This window comes from Schistocerca piceifrons, chromosome 1 (genome assembly GCF_021461385.2).
Source record: "Schistocerca piceifrons isolate TAMUIC-IGC-003096 chromosome 1, iqSchPice1.1, whole genome shotgun sequence".
Lineage (NCBI taxonomy): Eukaryota > Metazoa > Arthropoda > Insecta > Orthoptera > Acrididae > Schistocerca > Schistocerca piceifrons.
In genome coordinates, this window is record NC_060138.1 from 1,008,660,913 (window position 1) to 1,008,672,587 (window position 11,675).

Sequence of the window (11,675 nt, forward strand, 5' to 3'; positions counted from 1 at the left end):
TAACACGTGTCTTGTACGGTATGCCACTGGAGTTTGTTGAGCATCTCCGTAACGGTCTTCCACCGCGTAAACGTTTCCATAACGAAATCCGCCGCCCTTCGTTAGATCTTCTCCATCTCTTCAATTAGTCTTACTTGGTAAGGGCCTCGAACTGATAAACAGTACTCAAGAACTGATCTGACGAGTATTTTGTGAGTCATTTGTTTCGTAAATGACTAAGATTTCCTTAAGATTCTCCCAGTGAACCTCAGTCTGGTATATTCGTATGCTTTTCCTTCTGTTTTATGACGCCATTTACTTTAGGTCGCTCCAGATGGTAGCTACCACCCAGATATTTTGCGGTAGTTACTGTTTCCATTGCTTTGTTGCCTGTATAGTAATCGAACAGCGGTGGATTCCATCGCTTGACATCGGGCAATTCACTACTTTCATATACGATCACTGTCAGTCCCCAATCCCCACAACAGCAGTCAACCCTCTTCCTGCGTCTCAGTACATTATGCCATTGCAACATTCCTTTCGACAACGTCATCTTGCGCGAACGGCCTCACGGAGTCTCCAGCAGGTCATTAATACAAATAGCCTCATAACACTTACATGGTGTACTTCGGAAAAAAGTTAAACGTTTTTTTCTTTAAAGTAGAATCACTTTCTTCTGTATCTACATCTAAGTGATTACTTTGCAATTCATAATTAAGTGCCTCGTAGAGGGTTTATCAAACCACCTTTAAGCTATTTTCCCCGTTCCACACTCATACGGCGAGTGCTTAAATCTTCCTCTGCGAGCTCTGATTTCTTTTACTGAAACATAATGGTCATTTCTCCCTATGTAGATGGGCGCAACTGAATATTTTTGCGATCGGAGCAGGAAGTTGGTGCCGGCCAGAGTGGCCGAGCGGTTCTAGGCGCTACAGTCTGGACCCGCGCGACCACTACGGTCGCATGTTCGAATCCTCCCTCGGGCATGGATGTGTGTGATGTCCTTAGGTTAGTTAGGTTTAAGTAGTTCTAAGTTCTAGGGGACCGATGACCTCAGCAATTAAGTCCCATAGTGCTCAGAGCCAGAGCCCAGGAAGTTGGTGATTGAAATTTCAAGAGAAGATCCTGCCACAACGAAGAATGCCTTTGTCGTAATTACTGCCACCCCAGGTCGCATATCCCATGTTTCGCGATAGCACAAAACGACTTGCCCTTCTCTGAACTTTTTCTATGTCCTTCGTCAGCCCCGTCTGGTGCGCATCCCCCACCGCACGGCAGTACTCCAGGAGCGCGGAGAAGCATGATGTAAGCTGTCTCTTTAGTATACATGTTGCACTTTCTGACTTTTCTGCCAGTAAACGGCAGTCTTTGGATTGCTTTCCCTACGGTATGTAATCTTTCCAATTTCACTTACTCGTAATAGTAATCACTAAGTATTCAATTGAATTTAATACCATTAGAATTATCTGATTTGTTGTGAAACCGAAATTTAGCAGATTTGTTTTAGTACTCATATGGATAACTTCATAATTTTCATTATTTAATACCGACTGCCACTTTTAGCACCATTGAGATATCTCATCTAAATCATTTTGCAAATTCGTTCTGATCATCTGATGACTTGAGAAGACGGTAAATAACAGAATCATCTGCATACAGTCGAAGAGGAATAAACAGATAGTCTCCTACGTCGGTAATGTAGATCAGCAAAAGTAGAGGGCCTATAGCACTGTCTTGGGGAACGCCAGTTGTTACTTCTGTTTTACTGGATGGTTTTCCGTCAGTTACCAAGAACAATCGCGTCAGGAGTCGTCTGAAAAGACGACATGGTTACGCCTCTTTGTCCACTGGCGTTGTAGAGGGCATCATCGTGCTGAAAGACCGTGAGTCTACCTGTTTAGATGCAAATAGGATCATTTTCGGTCTCCAGGTATGTGACATGGCTGTAAGATCCTCCTCGACTGAATGAATAATATGTATGCATGACCAAAGGAGCTTTGCATCGTAATTAGGAATAAGGCAGGCACTTTAATACCCTGTTTATCCGCCGACTCTGGGCGAGCGACTTTCAAGTAAAATGTCTCACCAGTACATGATTATACATAACGGACATACGGGTACAGATTCTAGATGCATGGTTGACAGCGTATGGTAGTTTGGATCTACCAGAGAATCGTGCACGGATAGCCATCCGGCCGGAGTGGACGAGCGCTTCTAGGCGCTACAGTCTGGATCCGCGCGACCGCCTCGGTCGCAGGTTCGAATCCTGCCTCAGGCATGGGTGTGTGTGTGATGTCCTTCGGTTAGTTAGGTTTAAGTAGCTCTAAGTTCTAGGGGAATGATGACCTCAGAAGTTAAGTCTCATAGTGCTCAGAGCCATTTGAACGGATAGCAAAATGGTAAGGCGACAGCTCGCTATAACCGGAAAATCCCGGTTCGAGTCCCGGTCCGGCACAAATTTTCATTGTCATTCCATTCTACAGCTGATGGTTGTCCATATTCACAACTGCGAATACATTTGATGTAATTCATAACGGCTGTAGTCGGTGCAGTGCCTGTTCTTTGCATGTCCAAAGGTACTTCGCATCGCAATTCGGAACAATACAGGCACTGCAATATCGTATCGAATAATATACTGTCCTCTCGGGCACTGGCTGCGTGGGGCAGCTGACATCCTGCATGGCACTGAGTGTGGCCCTGCCTGGACACATCGACTTCATATTTGCATTGACAGCCGTGTGATCCTAACAAACGCAAGCAGCAGTAATGCGGGATATAAGCTGTAGCTTTGACTGGTCACGACCAAGTTGCTGTCGAATTACGGCACATGTTGGTACCCTAGCAGTAATCTTACACGGTTTCCAAAAGAGAAAACCACTGTACAATCTTTCCTTATACAGAGCGATCGGAAATTCCCGTTACGAACTTCTAGGAATTGTAAAGGGAAATAGGTACATAACGTATTGAATGCGAATCCAAGTCCGGAAACGTACCGTTTCCTTTCTAAGACGCTTGAGTTCAGATCCACATATGCTGAGGGGAAGAGAAAAGTCTCAGAGTTGCTTGTCCTGATATGTAGTAGGGTAGACTGAATGATGGGTACTACATCAGACGGTCATATGAAGACTTAAACTATGGAATATTTAATTTACGAGACTCCAGTCGAGACAGAGGAAGATCTGCTGACATGGGTTCTGGCCTCTGCACTAGAAACTGAAGAGACACCAGATGGGATGGAGAGCGTGTAAGGGAACGTGCTTCGTAGGTACAATGTTTGTTACAACGTTGGTTGCTGCTGCATCGAGCCGCTGTTGTAATGCATCAGCACTGTTTCGTATGTACAGTATGCTGGGTTCTTTTTTGCCTGCAATAATTTAAACACGTGATGTTTCAGTGTTAATACAAACAAATGTACTTAAGTTATAAATGCTTCCTTTCGAATTGTTACCTTATAATTGTACTCGGTCACGCCTAATTCGTTGCCTCAAGCAGAAGTAGATGAGCTAAACCTGAACCCGTCGTATAACGCAAACGGTACGTTTCCGGTCATGGGCTCTTATTCACTCCGCCCTACAAGTCCTAGAAGTTTGTAACGGGAATTTCCGAACAGGCTGTATATGAAACGTAGCCTCACTGTTACTGGTTACACTGAATTGCTAATCATTTGCATATCCAAGTATGTTGTACACTTCACGCTGATTCACGTGTGTTGTATGCTGCGTTCATGGTGTACCGAAACTGAGGTCACCGGTTTACATGATTAACAATGAACTGATTGTATTAATGTGGTAGCAGCAGACTTCTGCGGTCACGCATTCATAGTTTCATTCGTTCGTTCATTCATTCATCATGGTCCGCAGATCCCCTAAAGAAGGAGAAACTTCAGGGATGTCTAGTGAGACACAGAAATGATAATAACTTAAACTATATGAGATTGCAGGCTTTCTCGGCGAATCTCGACGACAAAATCTTCTCGGGTTGACAGCCGAGTCAGTGTGTTGTTCTCCAGCAACGTTTCAGCAAGTTTCGTACTTGCCATCTTTAGGCGAAGACTTCGCCTGAAGATAGCAAGTAAGCAACTTGCTGAAACGTTGCTAGAGAACAATACATTGGCTGTCAACCCGAGAAGATTTTATCAACTTAAACTATGTTAGTCTACAAGTAATCGAGTAAGTTAGTAAGGAGGATGCTATTTTGAAAAATATTCTGTTGCCTGCTCAGTTTCAGTGTGTAGTTGCTGTTTATCTACTATCAGTGGCAAAATATTTATTTGGTAACAAGGGAATTTTGCAAAGAAATTATTTTCTTACAATGTAAATACGCGATCGTATGTATACTACCTTACTACCTGCCAAATATATTTATAATAGACACTAGTGTTCGTCAGCAGTAATTTTTAATGTCTGAATCTACATACTGACAATTTGCAGACGGATTGGATAATGAAATACGGTTTTCATTCACTTTTGCACCGGGTCCGGAGCCATACCAAGACCGCACTGTCTATCCCGGAGTCCCGCAGTACAGAGCGACTTATCGATTCTCGCCAAAAGCTGTGCTGGAGTCACGCGGGGAAGACACCTACCGGTCTGTCTTACCTTCGTGCGTCTCCTATCTGAATTACATTCGCTCACATGTCTCTAGATATCCGAATAGCATCTACGACGCCTCCGTATGACTATCTGATGTCGTGTTTTACTATAACGTTGGTTACTAACGAGGTCTTTGCGAAATATACGCTTCTAGCGAACTTTTATGTCATCTATTCTATCCAAAGTTAAGTGGCTGATGTAGGCAACTAATTAATAATCGAATATGGTGGGAAAACGGGGAAAGAAGAGAACCGAAGCGTTTTAGATGCGGTATTAACGAATTACGCAGAAAATGTAATTGACTGATAGGATATGACGAGGTTTTCTTCAGAATTGTCGAAAAATATATGAAAACACTATCAAGAAGAAGGTTGTGTTATGACGTCAGGAAATAATTTTTCCGTAGTAACTGACGATGTCGTAGAGGGCCAAAATTACTGAGATAATAAGTCTGATATTGGAGTGAGGGTCCAAAAGTCACTGGTAAGATTGTCCCATTCAAGGATGAAACCTAAAGCGGGGTTTTCCTATGCGCCGAGTAGTACGTAATGCGCACGGAGTACTGTCTCAGCCGGCCGCGGTGGTCTAGCGGTTCTAGGCACGCAGTCTGGAACCGCGCGACTGCTACGGTCGCAGGTTCGAACCCTGCCTCGGGCATGGATGTGTGTGATGTCCTTAGGTTAGTTAGGTTTAATTAGTTCTAAGTTCTGGGGGAGTGATGACCACAGTAGTTAAGTCCCATAGTGCTCAGAGCCAGTACTGTCTCACATAGTCAACAGTGACAAAAGCGAAGGTTTTCTCCAACAAAGAGAAATGCGTAGTACTCCAACGGCTTACGTCAAGAATGACAGGCTAACTGGTTCTGGGCGAGAATAGTTCTGCCGAATGAGTGCCACTGACGGTTGAAGAGTACCCATGATCATTACCGAGCTGAGAAAAACAAGAGAGGCAGCAACTGGGACAGGATGAAATTTCTAGAATGTGTGGAAGATGAAAGGAAGAGTTTCTGTAATGTATACAGCACACTGAAAATATGGAAAATTGCTCTAACTTGTTGGTGGAACTAAATAATTTGCTCTGCTGCAACGATGACGACAGTCTTCTAAAACCAGCTGAGTGTGAACCTCTTTCCCGCAAATCTCACCAAGTAGTCAAATCTCAACAAGCATGACCACGTCTTCTAGCCACATGTAAACGTCCACCGACGAAAAGTAGGAAGTAAAGCGAAGCCTTTTACGAATATTTAAATGAAACCAAAGGAGACATACACCAATACAAAAAACTGTCTGGAAAAGCTTTCGAACTCACCTCGACCAGAGGGTGAAACATATAGGTTGTTCAAAAGAATGGCCACGATCGTGAAAAAATTTCTGCCGCATCCCATTACGCAGACAAAAACTGGGGTTTTCCGAATAGACACAGAGGTGGAAGTGTCAAAACAACGGCGTCAATACAGTTCTAGCGCACTGAATTTGAGTTATGATGAAAGCTATTCCCCCTCGCAGCACTCGTCAGTAGGCTTCCCCAGGTCCACCACTGACACGCCAACAACACCTCACAGCGATGTTACTAAAAAACAGACAATGTCACTCCAGCACACGGTTTTTACTTCGCGATGTTACTGACGAGAAGTACTAAGACAACGATACTGAACATCTTATTATACAAGGTGAACTTTAATAAATCCGACAAACTGCAGGGACGAATTCCTGGATGGACATGGAGGAATAAAGGTCATCTGAGCATGTGTCGGGAAATGCATCGTTGACACGGTAGGTCGTGCTGATGTAAGACGGTTCCTCTGACCACATGCCGTGTGTTCCTCTTGTGTTACAGGACGCGTGACTGAATTTGAAAACTTTAAGTAGAAGAATTGTCCGGTGTTCACGTCGTGAACAAGCCGTGATGACATTTGCATACGGCCAAGCAGATGGAAACGGCTATACCAAAACAAGTACCCTCACAAACACCAACCAAATCTCACAACATTTCATGACCTGTTTGGACATTTGTGTGACAATTGATCCTTTCAGACAAACGAAAGTGCAGGGAGGCGACAGACTGTGCGTACACTAGATTTGAAGGACCACGGTCTACGGAATATTGAGACGAACCGTAGTACAAGCTCCAGGCAAGTGGCCCACCAACTCGGTGTTAGCCAAAGTACGGTTAAGTGTAACCTGCACAGCAACCACTACTGTCCTTATCACCTGCTACGAGTGCAAGAGTTATCAGCAGCGGATTTCCATCTGCAGGAAGGATTTTGGCGATGGTTTTCGCACCAGTCCATCACAGTTATGGGATTTCTGTCATCAGTCCTCAAAAATGGCTCCGATCACTATGGGACTTAACATCTGAGGTCCTCAGCCCCTAGACTTAGAACTACTTAAACTTAACTAACCTAAGGACATCACACACATCCATGCCCGAGGCAGGATTCGAACCTGCGACCGTAGCAGCAGCGCGGTTCCGGGCTGAAGCGCCTAGAGCCGCTCGGTCACAGCGGCCGGGCATCAGTCCTCCCCCGACCAACCAGCCTTTACCGGAACTGGCATAGTCAGTCTGCGCAGTCGTCATCTGTGGGTTACAGACGCCAGACGTCTTCAGAGGACCTTTCATTCACGAGCGCCATCCATCGTGGAAAAGATGCTCCATTTATAGACAATACTCCGTCTCTGCAGTTTGACGATTTTTTATTAATCTTCATCCTGTGTACGAGTCTTACTGGAATATGAGAATATTGTTTTGTGGTTGCATAGCGATCAGGTTTTTGTTGTGTGTTATGGACCCGCAATACGTTCATTTTTCATTTCTAGCAAATAATAAAAAATTATTCATAACAACTGTAAGTAAACTGATTTCCCACAGTGTACTTCGCAGGTAGCATGTGTGGGCTTAACAGTTAATGCTTTTGTAATTCTTTTTCTGAGAAAACACAAATGCACTTCGTACATTAGAACCATATGAGACGATCGTATATACACTGTGCATCATACTGCCGCCGATTTACATGCGAAGTGTAGGTAACTGTTTGCCACCAGTGTACCTTCTACTCATAGAATCCAGCCCACGATGGTTGTCTGAATGCCTTTGTTCAATTTTCTTATGTTGCCACTAGTGTACTAGTACTGTTAACTCCAACAAGTGGAGAAAGTTATTTATCCCGGCTACCTGCAATTTTCATTACTGGAGGAGACTCGAAACTCAATTATGTGCTACTTTTCAATAATATCATGTTTACGTGAACGGGACACTGTGATAGGGTTCTGCTCTGGTCTTGGTAAAAGGAAGCGGATTACCGTAAAGATATATTGCTATAGAAAGACATGCTGATGTTCGCATCTTGATAACGAACGAAGGCAGTCATGCTGATTAGGTTCCGCCCGATAGCTAAACAACGGTTGCTTCATATTTTCTTCTTATTTTACCTTTGGAAAAGTTATTTGGATTGAACAAGTCAAACTGGACGCACTGAGCATTCCTGTGATGAGTTAATATGGTCAGGTGTGTGAGGTGCGCCGTCAGCCCGCCTAACTAATTCCACTACGGATATCATATTGCCGTACGTCACCATGGTGTGGCAACCCTTTCTCAATGATGAATCTATTTACATGAGAGATTGCTCAAAACTGGAGTTTTGAAAACATTTTAGGACGTTGCTTACAGTTTTAATCTGTAGTGTCACTTTTCTAGTATTGTTAGTTAGTGGTTTCAAAATATGTTGTGCTCAGAATGCTCAGCGTTGACATAACAATAAGAAACACCTCACTTCATTTATTTTTCATTGCAACGGAAGTCTCCGATCGTCTGTCAAATCAGTAATTATGACAGTTTTGTCAGTTGCTGTTTCACAAAAGACACTCATTTTTTATTAAATGAGTTTAAGTAACAGACTGTCACACAAATTGTTTCTCTGGTCGCCTATCCGTCGGAAATATGTCATCGTGCAGAATAACAAATGACTTATCGTAATCAATTACGTTTGCCGTAATAGGCAAGCATTAATGGGCGACATTGTATGAATATCCTTATTCTGAAAGTTATGCACTGAGGTGACAAGAGTCACGGGACAGCGATATGCACATACACAGATGGCAGTAGTATCGCGTACCTAACGTATAAAAGATCAGTGCATTGCCGGAGATGTCATTTGTACTCATGTGAAAAGGTTTCCGAAGTTATTATCACCACACGGTCCGCTCCGACGGTTGAGTGGTAGCCAGCACGGTACCTCAGCGTGTTCGGTCAGAGGGCTGGTTGGCGTTGGTAAAAAAATTAAAAAAAAATAAAATAAAACTGAGTGAAAGGATCAACAAGGAACTTGAACGGATGTCATGTGACGTCCGCAACGACCAAACACAACGATAAACAACGAACAAAATAAAAAAAAGTGGTCTGCGTGACGGATTGCCGTCCTACGGGCCCGGGTTCGATTCCCGGATTCCCGGCTCGGTCGGAGATTTTCTCCTCTCAGGGACTGGCTGTTGTGTTGTCTTCATCATCATTTCATCCCCATCCGGCGTGCAGGTCGCCCAATGTGGCGTCGAATGTAATAAGACCTGCACCAAGGCTGCCGGACCTGCCCCGCAAGGGGCCTCCCGGCCAATGACGCCAGACGCTCATTTCCATTTATTTCCATCACCACATGACGGGATTTAACAGACTCTGAACGCGGACTGGTAGCTGGAGCTAGAAGCATGGGGAATTTCATTTCGGAAATTGGTAGGGAGTTCATTACTCCGAGATCCTCAGTGCCGAGGATGTGCTGAGGATTCCAAATTTCAGGCACTGCGTTTCGCTACAGAGTACGCACTGGCCGACAGCCTTATGTTAACAACTGAAAGCAGCGACGTTTGTTTGATTTTTTCGGTGCTAAGAGACAAGCGACACTGCGCAAAACAACCGCATACATCAATGTGGGCCGTAGAACGGACGTATCCGTTAAGACAGCGAGGCGAAATTTGGCGTTAATGGGCTACGGCAGCAGATGCGAGTACCTTTGCAAACAGCATGTCGTCGCCTGCAGCGCCTCTCCTAGGCTCCTGACCTCTCTGTTGAACCTTGGTCTGGTCCAATAAGTCTCTATTTCAGTTGATAAGAGCTGATGATAGGGTTCAGGTTTGCCACAGACTCCACGAAGCCATGGACCCAAATTGTCAACAAGGCACTTTGTAAAACAGCTGCGGCTCCATGCTGATGGGGGCTGTGTTGACGTGGAATGGAATGGGTCGACTGGTCCCACTAAACCGATCATTAACTGGAAATAGCTATGTTCGGATGCCTGAAGATCATTTGAAGCCATTGAAACGTCTCTGTGGAGTCGTTTCATAGGACGCTTGTCTCACTGGATTCTGTGCATCCTATTCTGTCCACCGCCTGATTGCGGTTTAATTTATTAACTCTCCCAGAAGGACTGAGCAGTCAAACTAAGGCTTATTAAATGATATTATGTTTGATATTTTTGTGTTACATAGGAAACCATGACCTGTATTTATTACGTTTTTCCCTTCACCCTACCCTATGTGTGCGTAAATGTAACTGAATGAGTGTTTCTACGACTGGTTTCGGGTTTCTTTTGTGGGGGACGTTGAGTTGGTTGTCGTGTGCTAGGAGCAGGTGATGTTTGCTTCCGGTCTGGAGGGTAGCACAGGATGACCAACTTAGGATTCCGGTACTTGGACAGAGAGGTTTACCCCTTTTAGTCTGAGGTTGGTTTGTCTGTTCGGTTGGTGGCAGAAGCCAAACCCTCTGGTAGCTTCCCTTGTACCGGTGCTTAGGCGATGCTCGGTGGAGAAAGGACACTCTGCTGCTAGCGGTTGGTGAGTACCGTTCGTAGCTCTTAGAGAGGGTTTCCGCCTTGCCGAGTTAATTTTATTTCGTGACGGCAAGATCATTCTGCTATTGCACCATTAAAATTTCTTACATTTGTGCCTGGTTTAATGTCTAATTTCTGAACAGCTAACTCGTAATCAAGTTTGCCACGTGCTGAAGTTCGGCCGTTCGTAAGCGGCAGGCGCGGATTCCGAGTCGTAAATCTACTAAACAAACCTTGCGAATCGGATAAACCTCTTTCCGAGCTAGTGCATGAGCATAATTGTCATGGGATCTCTCTGAACTATTTTTGTCGTGGGTATGTAGATGGAATGATTGAATTATTGTGTTCCACTTCCCTGTTGCGTGTTTTCCTTTCTTAATTGCGCTATTCTACAATTTCTGGTGAATTATTTAGTTAAATTTTTCATTCAGGCACCAGTCATGTGTATTCATAGGATGTGCATGAAATTCAGTAATGAAATAAATGTGCTACGTAAAACATAAACTCTGCGTTCTTTATCTTTCTCATTGATCCCAGTTTTCAAATTAATTTTTCATACCTTGATTTTTTTAAGTTAATCAACTTGCTTGTGATGACCAAAAAAGGGGGGAAAACTCAATTTAATTAAACAAGCTGATTGATATACGACATACAATGCTGTTCATCTTGTTAGTGTCTTAAAAATTGCAGTCTTATAATTAATTTTTTAATTTAATTGAACTGATAATTTCCAGTTCGGTCTTTTCTTAATTGTTAGGAAGGGCTTGGGCTGGTGGCGACCCTGTAATTTTTAAATTTATAATTGCCCTTCTGAGGTGGCTTAACCAGAAATTGCGCACATGGGTTACATCTGCATTATTCTTGATACGTAACGTATGTCGAGCCTTGGCTAGGATCCGTTTACATACTTTACACCATTCATGGACGTCAACTTCCCAAACAACGATTGAGCTTTTATGGATGACCATGCGCCTCGTCACCTTGCCATAATTGATTGTGATTCGTTTGAAGAACATTCTACACAATTCGAGGGCGTGATTGACCAGATCGTCCGACATGAATCTCATTTAACATCAACACTACATAATCGAGAGGTCTGTTCGTGCACAAAATCTTGCACCGCAAAAGCTTTCTCAATTACGGGCGTTTATAATAGCAGCGTGTCTCAATGCTTTTGTAGGGACTTACAACGAACTGTCCATGCCACATGGAGTTGCTGCATTAAGCCGAGCAAAAGGAGGTCCAATGATATCAGGAGGTGTCCCCTGACTTCTGTCACTTCAGTATAT